Source organism: Pteropus medius, unplaced genomic scaffold, assembly GCF_902729225.1.
Source record: "Pteropus medius unplaced genomic scaffold, Ma_sr-lr_union100, whole genome shotgun sequence".
NCBI classification, from domain to species: Eukaryota; Metazoa; Chordata; class Mammalia; order Chiroptera; family Pteropodidae; genus Pteropus; species Pteropus medius.
This window is the reverse complement of record NW_024354875.1, coordinates 8,258,175-8,281,582: the sequence shown is the minus strand read 5'-3', so window position 1 is coordinate 8,281,582 and position 23,408 is coordinate 8,258,175. Positions and strand designations below refer to the sequence as shown.

The following is a 23,408-nucleotide window of genomic DNA, read 5'->3' as shown; positions in this document are numbered from 1 at the left end:
ATTTATTGAAAGCTGTCATAAAACATTTTGCATATATAAACGTGTTTTGTGAATACATAATAATAGCATCAGAATAACTCATTATGTGTTAAATCAAATATAAAATTTGAAATCAGAATGGATTGGTTGACTTCTTATATATCTGTTTATAGTTGAATTCCTTTCATTTGGCCTGAAGGGGTTCCCCATGCTTTATTTCACTGTACTCACCATAGCTGATATAGGTAGTCTACTGGATTTCAAGGCAGGTTAATTTTTGTTGCTAAAAACAATTTGCCTAAAGTAACATGAATTCTGATACTTTATTTGGTTTCTGTCAGATGGGTCATCAAGACCAGGGTTGGACATGTAAAACACTATTATGTTATTATGATTCAAATTTTTGTATGTACTAAATGTATATATAGTATATATAACATATACATTATATATATTATCTATATAATGCATATATAATATGCTTAGATAAATACTAGGGACTTATTTTTAAATCCTAGAAATAGTAGTAATATGTTGACAGCTCTTGATATCGCATCTGGTGTTCAAAATGTAAACAAGCCATGATAATTATGTTGTTAAACGGAAAGACTAGATGACAGAGAACAATCAACCTGCCTTATGTTCTGGAAATCATACCCTTTGAAAATAATCTTGCATTTGCAATCACATATGATCCTTAATTCTAAAAAATGTGGTCATTTGCTGATTTAGATGCCTTATATACTTCAAGAGTTACTTATTCACTGAAGTTCTCCTCCATCCTAAAGTGTTGACATTATGATAGTTGCCACAGATCATTTTCAAGCTATTCTTTTTTCCATTTAATCAGAGACTTACAAGTCTTTCTAAGAGGAAAGAGACTTTAGAGATTATCTAATTCAAACTAACCGTTTTTTATGTAAAATGAAGGAAATTGTTCCAGAAAGGCCAAATTCAGGCAGACTTCACAGAAACAAAGAGGTATCTAGGAACTCTGTATCAGCTCTAGCTGTATGAGCTTTCCCAGATCGGTGAGTGAGTGAACTTTTATGTGAATATTTTTTCTAGCATTCTGCCCACTCAGCTGTTGTCAAGCAGAGCAGAGACAACCTAGCAGGAATCACTACCCCTGCTGAACACTGCTTGTATTGTAGGTTCATAAACAATATTGTTTCTGGCCTCTAAGTTTTGGGATAGTTTGTTACACAGCCTTAGAAACTGTCATAAAAGTCTGAATTGTTGAAGCAACTTGTCCAGAGATACATAGCTATAACAGACTTGGTGATAGATAATTGTAGTGTTTGATTTTGAGTTTAGTGCTTTTTCTAATCCAGCATGTTTCCTTTTAATACATGAGGATGTATTGTCAGATTTTGTTTAATTTTTATAAGGCAATTTGAAAGTAAAAAGCAGTATTTTGATTTTTTTTCTTCTCACTACTGTAAATTCTCTTTATTATTAATGAACATAGCTTTATCTTGAAAGTATTGGCCAAAACACCTCTCTTTCATTCTATTGCATGAAATGACTTTGTTTTGTCTGCTACTGGCAAAAATCTGCCTGAAAGGCTCTAACAAATAATCAGAAATGCACAACCTGTCTTCATATGCATCTGGTGAGAAATTAGGTGCTCAAATTCAGAAAATAACATGGCTCTCCTGTGCGCATTTGTGAATTCAGAATAATCACAATAAAATACAGAATTAATTACAAGTTAACCTTCTGAAGCATAACTTGCATTATTTCCAGGTAATTATCAGTTCTTCAAGCACTGGAATTTTCACCTATGTTTCAAGCTAAATTGGTTTTAATAATTTCAGTCTAGGTGACTAATAAAATAAAATAATTAAGAAAAAAAGCCTACTTATTCATCTGCTTAGTGAAACTACAGGAACCGACATTTGATTTACTATTAGATAAAATAAGTTTTCCGTTTATGAGATAAATAAGTTTTCTTTTTTACTAAATTTTTTACTTAGAAAGTTTAAAAAAAATTCTCATTTTAGCTTTTTTCTTTTAGAAAAGGCAATCATCTTAATTTGTTACTATTTTCATGAACTATAAATAGAAAGAAAAAAAAATGGAGCTTACATGTGGGACAATTGGAGAAGTGCTATAGGGTCTCTCCTACTCCCAATATTCTTTCATCATTAGACCAGAAAAACACCGTTATCTCCAGAAGGCCCCTTCACATGTTTATTTATCAACTGTATCATGAATCGTGTATTAACCCAAGGCTGAACCACTCTCCATAGGTATCATGTAACCTCACAACAATCTTATGAGATAGACCTTAGCCTTATTTTAAGGATTTGCAACCCAGGCTCCGAGAGGTTAAATAACTTGTTCAAAATCACATATCCGATACACTGTACTGCCAGAATCCATACCCAGTTCTCTTCTGCTTCTTAAATTCAATTCTCTTTCCACTTTACCATATTTTCTCTGCTTAACAATGTAGTTTATTTAATTACTTCATTCTTTAGGTCAGATGAGACAAGTTATAAGTTAAATACATAGTCATTGTGAAGAAATGAGACACAGATTTTTCATACTAAGTGTACAAAAGGAAAATGGGGGGATGTAGGGCAGTGAAACATCTGTATTCAGAAAGAAAATATTTTATAAAATGGAGCAAATCTGATAAAGGGTGGAAAATCTAGAGACAAAGAAAAAGGAGAGTAAACTTTTAAAGTGGAATGTATTTTAAAATCCCAATAGTACAACTTCCCCTAATTTTGCAAATTGTTCTGATAGTCATAATTTTAAGAAAGTAAATGAGAGCTCACTATTAATTTAAAGAAGAAAGCCATTTTATACTGATTTTTAAATCAGTTAAAAACCTGCCCGTTCAAATTGGATTATTTTCCTGTTGTAAAATATAACCAAAAAAAAAAAAAAACCCACAAAAATTTGCCTTTATTTAAAGAATTTAAGTAATAGAAATTGTCAGGTTAGACTTAGATATTGCCTTTAAATTTAGTAGAGTTGATTGCTTTCAAATAGTTGACCTTCAATTCATTAAAATAATATCACATATTCCTCTCTTATATTTCAGCTATCTTTTAATATAATGCTTTAGAAAGAATACCATGGCATAAACATAAAATTTCTCTGGCTACAAAATGTTATATGAATCTTAGCTTCCAGGAATTTTTCTCAGTCTGTGAACTGCCCTGTTACTTTTTTCTACTACCGTGATAATGTTCTTTTTAGTTTTTAAAATTATAATATATTTGACTTAATTATTTTTAAGCAAACAGTCATGTACGAATGATGGACCACATATGCAATAGTGGTCCCATGAAATTATAATGGAGATGAACAATTCCTATTCCCTAGTGACGTCATAGGCATCGCAAGGTTGTAGCTCAATGCATTACTCACATGTTTGTAGTGATGCTGATATAAACAAACCTACTGTGCAGCCAGTCATATAAAATATATCATATACAATTATGTAAGGTAATACTTAATTATGATAATAAACAACTATATTACTGGTTTATGCATTTACTATTCTATATTTTTTGTTATTTTAGAGTACATTCTTTCTCCTTATAAAAAATACTGTAAAACAGTATGCTATTACACTGGCAGCAGTCTCATACATCTTGTTTTTACTGTCTCTTGATTGCATCGTTTTCTCTTGTGCTTGATTGAATTTCATGTTGTTTTGCATAGTAACATGCTGTACAGGCTGTAGCTTAAGAGCAATAGGCTATACCATATAGCCTAGGTGTGTAGCAGGCTATAACCTCCAGGTTTGTGTAAGTGTACCACGTGATGTTTGCATAGTGACAAATAGCTAATGATGCATTTCTCAGATCTTAAGTGACTATAGTTAGAAATATAATCTTATTACTGTGTCATGCTCTTATCCATTAGCCAATTCCATTGCCTTAACAATCTTGAGCTCCTACTTTGTGCCACTGTTTTACATACTAAAGTTGCAGCAGGAACAATACTGACATCTCTGTTCTCATGAAGCATACATCCTCTTTGGAAACTAGATAACAAACAATCCCCAAACCACCGATATAATTTGATGTTATATAGTGACAAGAAGGAAAAACAGTTTAAGGAGTAAAAAAATCAATGTTGCTGCTATTTTAGACATGTGGTCAGAGAAAATTACTTCGAGAAGTGAATTTTAGCAATATCTAAATGAAGGAAAAGCTAATTCCTCACAGATTCATTGGAAAGCAGAAGCGTAGTAAGCCCAAAGATGGAAGTGTGTTGGTGTGTTGAATTAGTGAAGACGCCAATGAGGCTGTAGCCCTGTGAGCCATGACTGAGAGGTAAACTGACATTTGAGCATAACTTGATGTCTTATCTTCTACTATTTGGGCTATTTGAGTGATATGCCAGCAAAAATCCAGTCTTTGATTTTCTCTGTTCTTCAGATAATGTTGGAATAGTGGGGCTTTAACTTCTATGGCCTTTAACAATGGCCATCAGACCACAATGGGAGTTTCCCATTATATTATATATGCCTCTGTTTATATTCTGCCATTATTTTGCCTGATTTTTGAATAGAATAATAACAGAAAACACTTAATGCATGCATACTACATGCCAGAGACTTTTAAATACTTTAAGTATATTAACTCATTTAATTCTCATACACACTTTATGAAGAGATGCTTTTATTTTCACTATTTTACAGATGGGAAAACTGAGGCACAAGAGAGCTTAAGCAATTTGCTTGAAGGACTGTTTCTGTTAATGGGTGGATTTGAATATGATTGGGCTTTTGAATGCATGGAGTCTAGATCCAAAGTATGTCCTCTCTATCCCTGCACTATCTTCTCTTACACTTAAAACAAAACATGTAAACTGTGGAGATACAGTCGATAATTCAATAATAGTTCACGTACCGTAATATGTTCAATAGTTAGAAAACATTACTTTTCCTTTAGTTATTGAAAATTGCTCACCTCCATTTACATTGTAAAAGTGGTTGGTATCTCAACAGGAAAATGGCCAGTGGACTTTAGAAACTAGAATGAAACCCCTTGTTTTTGTGTGTGTGTCTGTGTACTTTAGTGTAATGAATGAACTAGAAAGTTTATAATTTCTTATTTTGTAAGAGTAGCGAAGCAATCTGCAACAAGAAACAATTTCTTTGTGTCAATTTTCTTTCTGAAATAAAAATCTGGAGACTTATCTAGCTATTCTGAAAATTAAGTAACCCATTAGCATTTGGGAAGTAAAGCAAGATTCATTTAATTCGGAGCAGTGTTTCTCAAAGTAGACCTGAGGACTACCTGAATCAAAATCATCGTGAGTGCTTGTTAAGAATGCAGTTTCTAGCTTTTGACCTACAACATAGGAATATACAAATCTGCACGTTTACTCCAAGAACCCTTGTGTTGTTCCCTTAAGAACCAAAGCCAAAGATGAGCCATCTATTTTGGTAGGCTTTTGTCACTCTGACAGTAGGTTGGAAATACAAATTATATTTAGTATAATGACACATTTTGTTATTCTAGGTCACTCCAAAGTCAATATTAGGAATTTGTTCATTAGTTTAAAAGTGTCCAATGAATGTGCAAACATAAAGTAATTAGGCAAATCCTGCTCATAGTTTAAGATTTATTTCATCTAATTTAAATTAGTAATAGGAACATTCCCTACTAAAAATAGAAAAGCGATATTTGTCTCATTCTAAATTAGCTTATTTGTATTCTATTATTCAGATCCCCCTAGTCAATGATGTTAGCAATGCTGAAAACATCTCTGTTGCCTTTAAAATAGAATCGAAAGTCGTGGTATAAATTTTCCTCCTGGTGGTTTTCCAACCATATCACATTACTAGTAGATAACTGGGGCTGTATATTTTACTATATAGTTGCAAAATTTTGTGTAAAGTTATGGTGTAAAATAAAGTACTTATTTATTTAATACTATAATTTTTTTAAAGAATGTTATAATAACATTACTCTTAATATAGTAGTAACATAATTGTTTCTTTTCCATCATCTATTTTATTGAATGGCAAGATTCAGGACATGTCCTAACATATATTCAGTTATACCTAACTATTATTTATTAAACAATGATTTTTAAAGAAATGCAATATTTGAGCGTTTGGAATACTAGTACTAATAATAGATTTTTAAAATTAGAAAATTCTTAATGATAATAAACTAGAATGAGAGAAGTATATGAAGCACTTGATCAAACTTGTTATCCTTGGGGTGGGGGAGGCTGTAGTTTGCCAAATGAACCTTAAAATGTGCACAACCTGGAAATGTGAAGCAGACATTGTATTTCTTTTAGTAGGCTTCATGTGCACTAGTCTTTCTTACATCTTGAAGAATGATGATCATTGAATGTGATGTCAATTGTTAATACACATACAATTCCTTGCTGCTGCTTAGAAGTCTTTTGTAATTCAAAGTTATCTTCAGTATCATTCATTCCATGTGAATTGAAAAAAAATCTCTGAATCATGTTCCCCTCCAAAATTATATTTTGAAGTCCTACCACTGAGTATCTCAGATTGTGACTGTATTTGGAGATAGGGCCTTTAAAGAGGTAATTAAGGTAAAATGAGGCCATATGGGTAAGCCCTAATTCAATATAACTAATATAAAGAGGAAATTAGGACACAGACAACATGCACAGAGGAAAGACCATGTGAGGACAAAGAGAAAAAAGAGGACAGCCATCTACAAGCCAAAGAGAGAGGCATCAGAATTAGATCAACCTGCTGATATCTCAGTCTTAAGACTTCTAACCTCCAGATCTGTGAGAAAATAAATTCCTGTTGTTTAAGCCATCCAATGTGTGCCACTTGTTATGAGCCCTAGCAAACTAATACAATACTCAAATATATTATATAAAAAATAATCTCTAGAACTATTTAAAATGTCTATTCTGTCGTGTGGTGGGATGAGGGGTGGGGTGGGAGGGGAATGTGGTACAGCAATCAGATACTGGATTTCCTATAACATTTATCAAGTCTGCATAAATGTTATAGAAAATTCAGTATCTGGAATTAATTATTTGTTTGAGCTAAAATGTATAAACTTAATCCCATCTCCTATTCCCCAGGGAGGTAGATAGAAATGAAAATTCTCTTTTCTACACACAGCCTCTGAATTTTTCACCCCACACAGAACCAACCCTTTGTTCTCATTTCAGGTTTTGGTAATCTGATTTCATCTACCTGTGTTTCATTGTAGCTATTCTGCTATTTTTTACTTCTTTTCAAAGCCCATGTACCTTAGCCAGTTATCTCAATAGTAAACTGGAAATCTGTGTACTCCTTTCTCTTCTTATATTCCTGCTTTGCACATCCCCAAATCCTTGTAAAGCCTGAAATCTTCTTTCTCTATCCCCACTCCTGTGGTACCTATACCTTATATGTCATTTTAAATCTTTAACCCATCCTGCAATCTCTCAGAATATACCTTTGGACCTGAGTTTATTGAGAATACTAGGTCACTGTTACAAACTCCAAAGACTACAAGGGGTGAAGAAGTTTCATATGTAAATGAAGTTGTTAGGAAGAGAGAGAGGCCTGTTGGGGATTCACTGCTGCATGCTGCAATCTAGTAGGACAGATGCTACTTACCTTACACATCATTTCTGTAATGCAGTGTTTGTAGCCCTGAGTTGCTAGTTCTATTTCCCTTCCTCTCCACCCCAAGAACAAGTAACAGTATAGAAGATAAATAAAACCAAATAAAACACATTTATGTTGTGACCAGTCTGAACTCTTCGATACAGGCTAATAGGCATGAGCTTTTATACATTTTCTCATTCGTATTTTAAAATATGCGTATCTTAGGCTTGCATGACATTGATTGGGGAAAGTGTTTGTGAGTAAAAAAGGGGATTGAGACAGATGAGATTAGATATTGGAATGCAGTCTAGGGCTGACCCTTGGGGAGGAGAAAGGGAAGAAAGATTGGATAGGAAAAGTCTTAGACTGCAGTGCAATTCTAATAGATTTTTAGATAGGCTGATAGGGAGTTCTTGAGCCAAAGAAGTGCCATTCAAAGAAGTTGCACATTCCCAGGAACGGGTCTCCCTCAGCACGCATTAGACATTTAGTAATTGTCTGAGAACAATCTCTGAAGCAGGGGCATGATGTGAATGGTAGATTCAGTTCATTAAGCTCTCCATAGGCAGAGACTTAAAAAACTCATGTTCATGACTGTCAAAGACCGCTCCTTATGCCATACCTATCTGCCTCTACACAGGTTTGGGAAACAGCTCCATACTTTCTGTAGACCTCTCTTTCTTGTGGAGAAATTTGAAAGAAGGAGGTTAGTAGGACTAACTACAGACCTTATAGCTGTAGATTATCTCAGGCCACAATTGTTATTCATCTTCTTCCTCTTCTGCTATCCATTCTAATTGCTCTTCATTGTCAGCTATCTGGTTGGCAGGTCTATGTGGCTTATCTGATGATATAACTAAAACCTTAATTTCTCAAGAGTCTGAATCCTTGGTAATCTTTCTCAGACTAGGGTTGCTGAATGTGTCAATTATGCACTCTAAAATTAGAGATCTGAAAGAATCATTCAGTGCTGAGAGATTTTCTGGGACATTGGACTATTATTCTAAGACAAGGAGAGTTCTAGGAAAACTGGGATGGTTGGTCATTCTAGCTGTGACAGTACTGTCACCATCACCATTATTATCATCATCATCAGATAAAATCTTAAACTCTTAGCAATACAAGCTACCTTTTCATAACAACAGATAAACTGGGTGTTTTACAGAAATAAATTCATCTTTCAAATCTGATTTCTCACTCTTTATCATTCCCTTATTTTCCAATGAACAAAGTGTCTCCTTGTGCCATATTCTCAGAGCTTCTTCCTAGTTTCTCAATGTATATAATCTTTTTCTTTTCTGGATTTTCACTATAATTTCTGCATATTTCATTTAGTTTACTTTCTAACATAGTTGTTTATGTATATTTCTTTATTATCTTTCTGAATTTCATTTTGCTAGATATCAGAATTTAAATTTAATTTAAATTTATAGCTCCGCTATAAAAAGTTCCCTTCAAAGTAACATGTACTCAATTAGAGACAGCTTTCAATTTGTATGTCCCATTGAATTGGCACTAAACAGTTTCACCATGTACTATTGTTTACTGTCCTATGAACTTTCTTCTATATTGTAATTTCTTATGGTTAGGCAAATGTATTTCTAGGGTCCTACATATCTAAGGCATATCTGCGTCTAGATTACTTAAAAATGATCATAGAGGATATTTTAAGCAAATATTTCTATATTTTAATTTTTGTATTAAAATTTTCAGGTTTTAACTGTGCTTTTTATTCACTTTTAATGAATAAATAATAAGACATGAAATATTTCTATCAATTTAGCAAGTTATCTTTCGTTCCTACCCAAGTAATGCCTACTACCCTCAGAAGCAATCATTAACTTAATTTTTATCACCATAGGTTAGTTTTGCCTATTCTAGAATTTTATTTAAATGGAATTTCACAATATGTGTTCTTTTGTGTCTGATTTTCTTCACTTCACACAATATTTTTAAGATCCATTATATCGTTGCATGTGTTAATAGTGTGTTCTTTTTCATTGTAAATAATGTCTAATTATGTGACTATACCATAGCATGTTTATCCATTCTTTTATTGATGGATGTCTATGTATATTTCTAGTTTGTGGCTCTTATAAATAAAGCTTTGGACTTTCTTGTACGTAGATTTTGGGGACATAGTTTTCATTATTTAGCTTTATAATCTAACCATCAAATTTCACATATTAAGGTAAAACAAAAGCAATAAAATAAGACATATATTGTAGGGTTTATAGGATAATATTCTCCTCCACATGTGTCTTTAATAAAGTCTTTTTCATGGCATGTATTTGTTCATTCATTTTGAAGTCCAAAGGATGATGGCAGGTCCACTCAGTCATTTACCAGATTTCCTGAGACTCTAGAGTTTCTTTTTGTAGATTCTCATTCAATTATCTACTAGCCTGTCACTGTTTTTCTTTTAAGATCTAAAAGGCTTGGAGCTTAAGGTAATATAGCAGGAGGAAAGGATACACACACACAAACACACGCACGTTCAAACACACATACATAATGTACATACATAGAAAGAACTGTTATATCTCTACTTTGATAATTGAAAACACTTTAAGTTAGCTACATCAGAACGTCTCTGTCCTTGATCTACCCTGCTTATGATGTTCTATCACGAACTTTTTAAAATTATTTCATTTGTATTCTCACTGAGTCAAAATGTCTTAAGAAGTCTTTTTATTTTTTTAATCTCTCTGGGGTGTATTACATTTTTTAAAAAACTATCTGAGCCTACTCTATTTTTTTTTTTATAAAATTACATCTCTCTTCATTTACCTAATAATGAAAGCCGATAAGGGGATCTTTCTAATATTTTCCACTTAATCCTAGATTTCCGATATAATCTTTAATTTGTCATCAGCACGAACATGGTCTAATTGAGGTGAAAAATCACCCCTTGCCTGAGCTGTTTTAAGACTCTACATTTGAGGAAACCTGTTCCTGATTCTGCTGAGACAAAGAATATAATGATTTCTAATATGCACTCTCCAAAGTCTAGTTCATATGAATAACTTTCTTTGCTTCCAGTTTTTTTGTTTATTTTATACTTCTCAACTGCCAAAATTGAAAATTTGTGGTTAATATAGTACTATTGAGGTAAATGCTGAAATTGTCAAAGTTTCTTAATTTTCTGCATGGATAGGATGCTGAGAGTGTCATTCAAGTAAGTTATTCTAAACATAGAGCTTTTTGATATACTTTATTGTTATAAAAAATTCTAAATCTGATTAAGAATGATAATTAAGATAAGGAACTAAGATAATTAAGATAATCAATTCTTGTGGAATACTTTTTAAACTTTTACTATGAAACTTTCAAGCATAGATAGATAATTAATAGATAGATAGATGATAGATAGATAGATAGATGATAGATAGATAGATAGATGATGATAGATAGATAGAAAGATAATAGATAGATAATAGAAAAGTATAATGAACCCTATGCCCATCATTCATTTTCATTTAATGACCAATTTCTTCAACAAACTCAAGCAAACCCAAAACATTATATAATGTCATTACTTAACAAGATGACACAAATACTTTATCTTTTTTGTGTATAGTTTGTCAAACATTGCTATAATTTTTAAATATTCAGCATTTTAAAAAAATGCTTTGACTCATAATCTTAAACTTTATGAACTCACATTTATGGAATCATTTAACTTATAGTTGATATATAATGAAATTTATTATAAAATGATACTTACTATAATTATATCCTACCACTTGATTTTAATATTTTGCCATAAGAGGAAATATGTAGTTTTATAAATGGAAAGCTCAATGCATATCTGTTCTTCAGCTGATTCAATAATCAGCTAAAATACTGCTGTGTTATAAAATTATCTCTTATTTTCTCAGCAAGTTATTTTTTTTTACCTTCTCCTTCTTTGCTCTAAATAATACCTCTTAATTCTTTTACCATTTATTTGATTCTATTTGTATTATTATTACTTGAATATGAGTATTTTTTCAAGTATCATGCTTTGAAAGCTGGAGGTAGACATGAATCCAAGATGAATGAAAACCAGTTTTAAGCTACTGTTTAAAATGTGATCTGTGTGATGCTCTGCATTAAATATAACTATAGAGATAAGCACAAGTTATTATGTGAGCAACAAGAAGGATAATGACCCATACTTGGATAGTCAAAACACTTCCTAGAGGAAGAATGCATGAATCTTAATGTCTGAATAATAGTTTCCCAGGTAAAGTGGTACAGAAGAAATGACATGAGAAAAGGTATAGAGATAAGAAATGATATGATGGATGTATGTACAGGGAGTGAGGATGACTACAAACAGGGTGGTATTGCTAGACTTATACCTGATTCAGGAAAGTTTGCTAAATATATATATATTTAGGGTAAATACTCAAATTATTTTATTCATATATGTATATATTTAGGGTAAATATTCAAATTACTTTATTCATCAAAGAAGTTTGGAGGCCATTGTTCTCAATCATAGATGGCCTTGTATGGCTTCTAAGGAATCTGAACTTCATGCTGGAGTCACAAGAAACCAAGGAACATAAACAATGGTAAGCAAGAAGATCTGATTTGCATTTTAGCTGTTACCTTAATAGTTGTGAGGATGGTTTTCAGAGAATAAAGTTACAAAAAGGAGACCATTCAGGAAGCGTTGCAGTCATTCAGAAGATAAATGGTAAAAACTAGAATGAAACTGTAGTGGTGTTATATGCATATTAAAAAAAAGGCAAAGTTAAAAATTGCAGGATTTGGTGATTGACTGGATTAATAGAAAGGTAAATAGATGCAGAAGGAATCAAGGGTAACTCTTAGGTTTTTAGTTTGGGTGATAAAAAATATGTTCCATCAGCTGAGAGAGACCACAGGTAAATGAACAGATTTAGGGCAGCTTTGATGAATTTCTCCTCTGACATGTTGAATTTAATTTTATTTTTTTAAAGTTTGATGTGTGACAGAATGATCTGTTTCTTCGTTGTTCTTTCTTTGGCTCCTTGAGGGGGGTTTGATACTATATTCATCTTAGAATCCATTCAGAGCAGATGGCAGGAATTGAATGAATAAGGGATACTCCCAGAGAAATGAGGGGAACAGGCAAGGCCAACTTCATAGATGTATGATCTGTGAGGCTACACAGGACTTACCAATCAGAAGCATCTTGTGCTTGGAGTAATACCTTGCTGTCGCAATTGTGAGATTTTTTTTTCTACTGAGAGAGTTGAGGAAGTTATTTTCTGATTGCCACTTCTCTTTTTGCAAATGCTATGATTGAGTCAAATCTCCTAACCTCAGTAGCACACCTCCCTTTTAAATAGACTTTTATGATTGTTTTAATTATTGTTTTATTTTTTTCACTCGTCCCCCACCGCCTCCCTTGTGGTAACCATCATCTCATTCTCTGCATTATGGGGCTGTTTCTGTTTCTGTTTTTGTTTTGTTTTGTTTTTAGATTTCACATATCAGTGAAATCATACAGTATTTGTCTTTTTCTATCTTACTTTACTTTTATTTGACTTACTTTACTTAGTATAATTCCTTCTAGGTCCATTCATGTCGTTGAAAATGGAAAGATCTTATTCTTTATTATGTGCATACATGTATGCACATACATGTGTGTATATGTTTGTGTGTGTGCATTTGTGTATGTATGTATACCACATCTTCTTTATCCATTCATCTACTGATAGTTACCTAGGTTGCTTCCATATTTTAGATGTTGTATGTAATGCTGCAATAAACATAGAGATGCAGACCTTTTTAAATTACTGGGTTTTTTTCCTACAGATTGACACCTAGAAGTGGAACTGCTGGGTCATATGGTCTATTTTTAATTGTTTTGAGGACTCTTCATACCGTTTTCCATAGCGGCTGCACCTATTTACAATCTAACCAACAGTATATGAGAGTTCCTTTTCCTTCAAATCTTTGCCAGCACTTGTTATTTGTTGATTTTTTGATGATAGTCATTCTAACTGGTGTGAGGTAATGTCTTATTGTGGTTTTGTTTTGTATTTCCCTGATGATTAGTGATGTTGAGCATCTTTTCAGATGTCTGTTGTCCATCTGTATGTCCTCTTTGGAGAAATATCTATTCAGGTCCTCTGAACCATTTTTTAATTAGATTGTTTATTCTCTAGTTGTTAAGTTTTATGAGTTCCTTATATATATTAGATATTGAATCCTTATTGGATGTATCACGGATGATTAACTTCTCCCGTCAGTAGGTTACGTTTTCATTTTGTTGATGATTTCCTTTGCTGTGCAAAAAACTTTCGGTTTGATATAGTCCCATTTATTTATTTTTTCTTTTGTTGCACTGCCTGAGGAGACATATCCAAGAAATCTTATTGCTAAGGCCTATGTCAAAGAGTTACTGCCTATGTTTTCTTCTAGTAGTTTCAGGTCTTATATTTAAGACTTTAATTCATTTTGAGTTAATTTTTGTATGTGACATAAAATGTGGTCTAATTACATTTTTTTTTTACATTTATCTGTCCAGTTTTCCAAACAACCTTTTTTAAAGAGACTGTCTTTACCTTATTGTATATCCTTGTCTCCTTTGTTGTAGATTAGTTGACCATATAAGTGAGAATTTATCTCTGGGCTCTTTATTCTATTACATTGATCTACATATTTTTTTATTATTATTATTATTCCAATATTATACTTTTTTGATTATGGGGCTTTACAGTATAGGTTGAAATTGGGGATCATGATAACTCCCACTACGTTCTTTTTCAAGTTTCCTTTGGCTATTTACGGTTTTTTGTGTTTCCATATAAATTTTAGAATAAGTTGTTCTAGTTCTGAGAAGAATGCCATTAGTATTTTAATAGAGATTGCATTGAATCTGTATATTGCTTTAAATAGTTAGGACATTTTAACAATTTTAATCCTTCTAATGCATTAGCATGGCATATTTTTCCATTTATTTGTATTCTCTTCAGTTTCTTCAATGTCTTCATTGTTTTCAGAGTATTGGTCTTTCACCTTTTTGGTTAAATTTATTCTTAGGTATTAATGCTTTTTGATACAATAGTAAATGTGATTTTCTTAATTTACTCTTCTGATCATTATTGGTGTACAGAAAACAATAGATTTCTGTATATTGATTTTGTTTCCTGCAACTTTACTACATTCATTTATTAATTGTAGTACTTTTGTGGAGGAGTCTTCAGGCTTTTCTAAATATAGTATCATCTTATCTGCAAATAGTGTGTCACTTCCTTTCTCTGATAACTTTTCTTTTTTCTTTTTCTTCTCTGATTGCTGTGGCTAGGACTCCGATATTGTTTTGAATAGAAATAGTGATAGCAGACATTTTTTTTTTGTCCCTGATATTAGAGGAAAGGCTTCTAGCTTTGTATCATTGAACATGTATTAGCTGTGGATTTGTCATAGTGGCCTTTGTTATATTGAGGTATGATCCTTCTATACCCACCTTGCTGAGAGTTTTTAATCATAAAAGAGTGCTGCATTTTGTCAAACTTTTTTTTCGCATCTCTTGAGATGAACATATGATTTGAACTCTTCATTTTGTTAATGTGATGTATCACATTGATTTATGAATGTTGAACTATCCTTACATCCTGGAATAAATCCAATTTGGTCATGGTGTATAAACCTTTTAACATTCTGTTGAATCTAGTTTGCTACTATATTGTTGAGAATTTTTGCATCTATATTTATCAAGGATATTAGTCTATAATTTCCTTTTTTTGTAATGTCTCTAGTTTTTAATATCAGGGTAATGCTGGCTTCTTAGAATGAATTTGAAAGCATTCCATCCTCTTTGATATTTTTAAAAATGGTCAGAAAAAGAGATATTAAGCCTATAAATATTTGGTAAAATTCACCTGTGAAGCCATCTGGTCCTGGATTTTTATCTGTTAGAAGTCTTTTTTCTTTTTTTTCTTTAGTGCTTCAGTTTTATTTCTAGTAATCAGTCTGTTTAGATTTTCTACTTCTTGTTTTAGTCTCAGAAGGTTATATGTTCTAGAAATGTATGCATTTCTTCTACATTGTCAAATTTGTTGGTGTAAAATTGTAGTATTCTTTAATGATTCTTTCAATTTATTTTTGCTATTGGTGGTACTTTTTCTTTCATTTATGATTTTGGTTTTTTTTAACTTTCTCTTTTTCTTCTCAATGAATTTTGCTAAATGTTTGTCAATTTTTTTTTTCAAATAACCAGCTTTTACTTTCATTGACCTTTTCTATTGTTTTTAAAATTTTTGTTTATTTCCTCTCTCATCTTATTTCTTTTCTTCTGTTTACTTTAGGTTTTGTTTATTCTTCTTTTTCTAGTTTCTTTAGGTTTAATATTAGAATGTTTATTTGAAAAATTTCTTGTTTTTTAAATTAGGCCTGTATTGCTATGAACTTCCTTCTTAGAACTACGTTAGCTGTATCTCATAAATTTTAAAAAGTTGTGTTTTCATTTTCAATTGTCTTAAGGCAGGTTTTGATTTTTTTGTTTTATTTTTTCTTTGATCCACTGGTTGTTTAGTAGCATATTGTTTAGTCTCCACATTTTTTTTTTTTTCATTGTCTTTCTGTAGTTGATTTCTAGTTTTATGCTTTTGTGATCAGAAAAGGTGCCTGATATAATTCGTCTTCTTAATTTATTGAAGCTTGTTTTGTGGCATAATAAGTGATCTATCCTGTAGAATGTTCCACATGCACTTGAAAAAATTGTCTATTCTGCATTTTGGGAATGAAGAGTTTTAAAATATCTGTTCAATTTATTTTGATGTAATGTGACATTTAAGGCCATTATCTCCTTATTAATTTTCCCTCTGGATGATTTATCCACTAATGTGAGTGGTGTATTAAAATACCCTGCTATTATTGTATTACTGTGAATTTCTCTCCTTATGTACATTAATATTTACTTCATATACTTAGGTGCTTCTATGGTTTGGTGTATAGATATTTGTGACATGCTGACTTTGAACTTTTTGATGGCAAGCCTTCCTATAATGTACTTCCAATATAGGTTGAGAAATACTGCAACTTACTCTAAAATGATAGGTGATATATATGACTACCAAATACTTACAAGAAGATGGGTGATTGATTATCTGGGAAGATTGAAGGAGACTTCTTTTTCATATTTGTATCCCCTATAATACATACAGCCCTCACTAAAAAAAGTATGGATTTACATTGTTTCTTATTTTTATCAGAAATTTGTTCATGAAAAGAATCATTGTTTTTTTTTCTTCCCAAAAGACCAAGTAGAGCACAATTATATACTGTTTTATTATCATGTTACCTATGATCCAATCATAGTAAAGTCAAATAAAACAATTGTCATAAGATTTGTATCTATCTATCTGTCATCTATGAATTAAATGATATGCATAGACATTTAAGAGACCATTGCAAACATAATTTTTATTGGTTCTTTAATAAAGTTAATAACTTTTTCCTATCTGTCGGAAGCCAGCCAACCAAGTCAAACCGGGTACCTGAATGGGGGAGCGGGGACTGAGAAAAAAGAGAAGACAGATAGGGTGCAGGAGGGAGAACAGATCTCACAACTGTCTCTCCGAGTTTATTTCTTATGCTCCTTTTTATACATAATCAGTTCCTTTGTGTATCCCAAGATAACATAATTAAAGTAACATCCTGAAGATCAAGGTACAATCGACACTTCCTTTGACACTCCCTTCGACACTCCCTTTGACACTCCCTTTGACACTCCCTTTGACTATACTTAATCTTCTTCTTCCTGGAATTCCACAGAACCAGCCTTTTCTTTTTTATGCAAGCAGGCCTCCCGAGATAATCCATGCACTCTTTTGAATTTGGGGAGCTTTAGCTCCCTACACTATCCTATTTTTTTAAAATTTGTCATGCTCTTAAGTATATGATAAACACTGACAATTTCAATTTCAAGTCCATTTTAGAGCCAATTTTCTGTGAAACTTTTAATATTAAATATAATTTTTTCTTTCTGAAATGTGTGATTCTGCTGTTCATGCAAACAAATGTTAACTTTTATTTATATATAATATGTATATATAACTGATGTGTTATTTTTATTATTTTTTAAATTTTATTTTATTATTAGTTTCAAGTAATGTTAACTTTTGATATGAAAAAAATCATAGTGTCTTTGGAAATAGATAGAAGTGTTTGATTAAGATATTTTCTATATCTTTTGTTATTCTCTTGGATGAGACTAATTAAAATTAGATTGTTCTCATTTTGCAAAGGAAATACCAAAATATTTTCTTTAGTTTTTTTTTTTTAATATAAAAGTATTTTTAAATTTCATTATTCATACTTAGGACATTAAAACTTTCCAGATTTTTTTTTTTTTCAGTAGCATTTGTAGAACCACTTTTGGTCACAAATACAGAGTTAGTAATATGCATCAAATTCAGAATGCATAATAATATTTATACTGAATCCTTTCCACCTAAAAACAGGGCTGGTGCTGTGATGGAGTATAGAATGAGAGTCTACAAAAAACAACAACAACAAAAAAAAACCATGTGACATGTTTTGTATTTTCCCAGAAGCTACATCTTCTTTTGCTGGAATACTTTATAAACACATATTAGAAAGTAAGGCGACAAGTCCAAACAGTCCAAGCTGTTTGCGCAACTCTCTTCCCAATTACATTCACAATCCTGGCAATCAATTTCATAGTTGTACTGTTTAGTGTTTCTCTTTCTAATTAAAAAATGATCCAAAAGGATGTTTTCTGACATGTCTAAAACATCTCTGATTGTGCATTCAGTGATGAATGCAACTAATACTGATTGGGTACTAAAGCCTAGGATGTCCCAGTGCCTATTTTCAAAGAATTCAAGACATCGATTTGGCTTCACCATAAACTCATGAATGAAATTCCCTTCCCTACTACGGTTATCACCTCTTCTCTTTTACTCTTAACTTTAAAATTAAAGGAGTATGAGGACTACCTGGTTACTGGAAAGATGTTCACTTCAGTAAACAAAACTTTTATCAGGGACCTATATAATTCAAGTCCACGTTCCATGTGTACATTCAACTCACAAAGATGTGCAAAGAAAAAGATGCCGAATTACAGTTAAGTTACCCAGAGAAGGATGTTATGCAAACTAATATGGGAATGACAGTCTTTTATTTTTTTCTCCATTATTATAAAAACATTTAACAGCTTAGCAGAAAGACAAGCTAAATTTAAGATTGTTCACATTTGAAAATTGTTTTATACTCTCTGCTAATGATAAATAAGAAACTCCCAATAATGGACTTTTAAAAGCAATTTCATCAACAGATCTCTGAAGACAGCTTATATATATATATATATATATATATATATATATATATATATACACACACATAATTTTTTTTTTTTTTAAGGGTTAGAACAATGATTATGTTTGCAAATTCTGAGAAGTCCATCAACTGTCCACATTTGGGATTGAAGTCCTTATTTTTTTTTCCTTTACTTAGAGACAGGTATATACAGTGCTGTTGTGATAATGAAACAAATGTGAAATCTACTATAAAGTTGCGCAATACAGAAAACTCTTGCTTCATCTTCTACCATGTAAATTTGTGACTCCACAGGTTGATAATACTGTTGTCATTACTTTTGTTAAATTGGAATTATCCCATCGCATCTAAGACTTCTCTTTAACTCCAGTTCCTCCAGTTTTTTTCGCACAGTTTGCCATTCTCCTTTTCTTTCTTTTTCCTCATGCTGACGATCGATTTATATGTAGCTGTCAGTTCATCGTACATGGCGCTCGTCATTTCCATAAACACCTTCAACATATTGTGGATTAATGCCATGATAGCCCAATTTCAATGTTCTTTTGAAATCCTATAGAGACTGGAAAACATGATCGGAAGGATGACATTAGGATTTTCTTTTATCGAACTCATGATATATTTATTATTCTGATCATAGAGTACCCTTTCTGCCACCTGAAAATAGAGTCTATATACACTTGACAATTTGTTTAAACAAAGGTTTTTGAATTTTAACAAATTGTGAAGGTTCAGTCACATCCAGTATTTCTTCCAGCTCCCCAAGCAACATGACCTCATTTTGACTTTATGTTTTAGTCCAAAATTTCATTAACCTCTTAATAACTGGTTCTGTGAGTGAAGGATCTTTCTCCAGAAATTGTACTATGCAATATGCCAGACGGTCATGAAAGAATGATAAGCTCTTGACAATGTGTAAAGAAATAAACCCTTTCACCAGAAACTGTTTGTGTTCTGCCTTAAGAGATAGAACAAAACCATCGGTAATACTTTTTAATATTCCCAGCAGCCGTCTGGCTACACCATTGAAGTATTCTGTTTCATAAACAGCCCTTAGAAAAATCATGTTAATCTGTTTTCAGATGAACGCTCTAAGACCAAAAAACTTGTCATAAATTCTGTGTAAAACTGTTTTTACGTAGTCCCACTCCCAGGGGTCTTTGCTGTCAAGTAGCTCCAAAAACTGTAATACAAATTTCTGCTCTACGTATTATTTTGGCAATGCTAGGTTGGGATTTTTGACTTTCCAAAAATAGTATGAAAAATGCATATACAAGCTGTAAGTATGGGCATGACGCCCCAATGGTAGGTTCAGGTTAATCTTCTTCTGGATTCAATCCATTGCTCTCACTGTGGGGGAGAGTTCTGAATATATTGCAAGATACCATTCTAACTACTTCAGGGTAAGTCTGCTCTGCCAAACAGCTTCTGCTTATTGCAATGTAGTCTACCAGTTCATTAAGAGTGGAGCGCTTGTATTCTTTCATTTTAAGATCGGATCGCGTGTTGGTGAAGTTGAAAATGACACAGCACTGCTGATGTTTCTTTGGGAAAAGTCCGGGGAGCTCTGAGGGCATAATGTCTTTCAGCAGTGGCAGAGGTGTTAACTCAATAGGCTCGCCTCAAGATCTAAACTGTGAGGAACTTTGCGACTTCTGTCTGGCTTTTCTGACAGACTTCCGAGAAAATCCGTCTACAGAATGTACTCATGGAGGAATAGTTGGTGCTGAGGGCATATCGATCATTACTTGGAGCCTCTGGGGAAGAATCTGGAAGATGATCTGTGGTTTTAAGGAGTGGAAGATGGTCCAGAAGGCCTTAGAGGAGACAGAAGGGTTGCGGGAGGAGACTTGGTGGAGTGAAGTCCCGCCCATCCCATCAAATCAGCACCAGCCGGGTTGCGAAACTGCCGGTGGCTCCTCCCTCATATTCCCTGCAGTGATGTCTCTACTCTTTGTCCTGGACCTGGCAGTCTGTGTTGAGGTCATTTTTCTCTCTAGTTTTAAATTTATAAAGTTGGTAGCATGTCAAGCTAAAACTATATTAAAACTTCAAAAACATACTCTGAAAGATTAAATAATATGCCCTTGTCATAGAACCACTAATTGGTAGAGCTGAGATTTTTAACTCAGAAAAACCAGAGCATAGTAAGCCTCTAGTTATTATGCTACATTCTTCTCTTCATAAACTTATTAAGTAACTTATTTTTTTTTTACCAGGGATGATGATTAAAAAAAAAAGTTGAACATATTTGCTGAGAAAACCTCTGTTTTTAAGGTGTGTACTCCATCTTTGTCTGATTTGCTAATTTGAGACATTACATAGAAACCAAGCATTGAGGAACAAGATTTCCGTCCTTTATTCAAAAATAAAATAGAATGACAGTATTTTCTGAAGCAGATTGATGGTTTCCTGAATAAATGTCTGAGTAGGTGTCCCCTGAAGATATATCTTTTCAACATGCTGTCTCAGTTTTATAGCTTAGCTTTGGAAGTTCAAAACAGAATAAATTAAAACACTTTTTCCCTGGAGCCACTATCAGTCCTCTTCTAATCTGAATAAGATAAGAGTGTGACAGCACATTTTTGTTCTCATATGCTAACTGAAAGTCAAAATTAGGCATATAAGACTGTGAGAACTAACTTAATGCATATGAAAAACAGCATAGGGCAATTGCTTTGAAGAGAAAAAACAGTGAATGCTTAAGAAAATGTGAAATATTTTTTGTTACCCTAACAGGAAACATTTCAAAAACTGCTTTTATAAAAAAATATGTTTAATGCAAATTTCATTCAGGACACAAAAGCTAGACAGACATATATTTCTTATTTGATAAATCAGTAATTAAAAGAGAACGTATATTACCTAAGGTTTCATAACATTGTACCTTAAAGGGATTAAGATATCTAAAACTTTTGAAGTCTGCAGATTTCATTTTGTTTACTCACAAGGATGGAGTTCTTAGTGATTTGTTGCTGTAAGAAAATTGGCCATTAGTGTTTGTATTGATTTGCCTTTCTCAAAATGAAAGAAACAAATCTAATTCATTAGCGCTTTATTATTGACTCCCTTTTAATATGGACTTTAAAAATACTTGTGTTTCTATTAACCTGCAAAATGTTTTTTAAAAAGCTTTAAAAGCTAGAAAAGGATAAAAAATATATACGATTTAATTCTTATCTGTACCCAGACATCTGATGGATTCAGTACTAGTTGTCATCGCAGTTTTTACTCACCACCTTTCCTAAAATGATCTTGTTGACCCTCCCTCCTATTATAAAGATGATCACACTTATTAAATTGGTTCTTTTTTCTGAACTAGGTTTCCATGAACTAGATTGTGCATTTCTTTATCCAAATGCAACCCAGTCATCTAGGATCAGCCAGAGTCTAATTTCTTCAGTGAAATCTTTTCTGATGACCTTGACTGACTTTACTATCCTCTCAATTTCTATAACTTTCATAGTTTGCTCCAGAGGTTTTGATTTGTGTGCCATGGCACAGAGTGTGCCAAAAGTGGGACATGATTGGAAAGTAACAGCTGCACCAGTAGTACTAAACCTTTCTTTTTTTATTGTGCAATGCACTAGTTGAAGATTTAACTTAAAATATATGTTTGTTTGTTTATTATTTTATTAGTAAATTATTTGCTGACCAGGAATATATACTATTTTCTTAAGTATTATGATTTAATACATTATAAAATATATACCCAAATAAGACTCTTAAAGGTTGAAGATCAAAAAAATAAAAGCCATTATTTTAACATTTTCTTTCATTGTCTTCAATTTTCTTGGTTTTCCTTGACATTCCCTACGGTGTGTATATCCAACTTTGATGTTGCTTGTCTATAACATGTAATTTGATATGTTAGAATTATGTATATATTATTTTATTCATATATACATATATATAATCTTGTTCTAAGAATATATTATGTAGCTTCTAAAAATGCAATAATCGCAATAAGGTGAACGATTAAGATGGAGAAAATGAGTGCTAAGAGAAAAATTAGGGAAGAAAAAATAACATGAAACTAGAGATTAAATGCACATTGTAAAATTTTATATTTTTGCTAGAAGTTAAGAGTAAATTTATACTGTCATTTAACTAATTTAGTTAACTAATTTTAGTTTTAATTTAACAACCAGTCAAAGAGAAATGTGATCAGTTTCAAGACTTACAATGTCTCCATAATTTAAAAGAAAAAAAGTAACTCAAGCAAAGATTACATACCTATTGCGTAGGACATATTTATAGTTCAATAAAAGCTAGCTTATCAGGAGTGGAAAATGAACAAAGCAAAGTAATCTGTCTGCGAGCTGCCTTTTGATTTGGCTTGATTTGGGCATAGATTGAAGAACAGTGATTTCTAACAGATCTCCGACCAGTGGCATATCAGAATCAATTGAAGAAAAAACTTTTTAATTTTTTTTTTCAAGCTAAAATCTTCGCCCAACTGGAAGGTATGAAATCCCCAAATCTGATATTCTGGAGACTATGGTTAGAGAGGCTTTCTTTTTGAGTAATCAGAAAAAGGAAGAAATAATACATTGAGATAAAAGGAGAG

General features: G+C 32.4%; 1 protein-coding gene and 1 pseudogene across 1 annotated transcript in view; one reads left to right on the top strand and one right to left on the bottom strand.

The window, feature by feature from the left end:
• The window catches only part of LRP1B (LDL receptor related protein 1B), a 1,647,539-nt gene that overhangs the window by 1,216,256 nt on the left and 407,875 nt on the right, over positions 1-23,408 (top strand). The gene's annotated exons all lie outside the window — the stretch shown is intronic.
• On the bottom strand, positions 19,015-20,574 carry LOC120596803 (serine/threonine-protein phosphatase 2A 56 kDa regulatory subunit epsilon isoform-like; annotated as a pseudogene).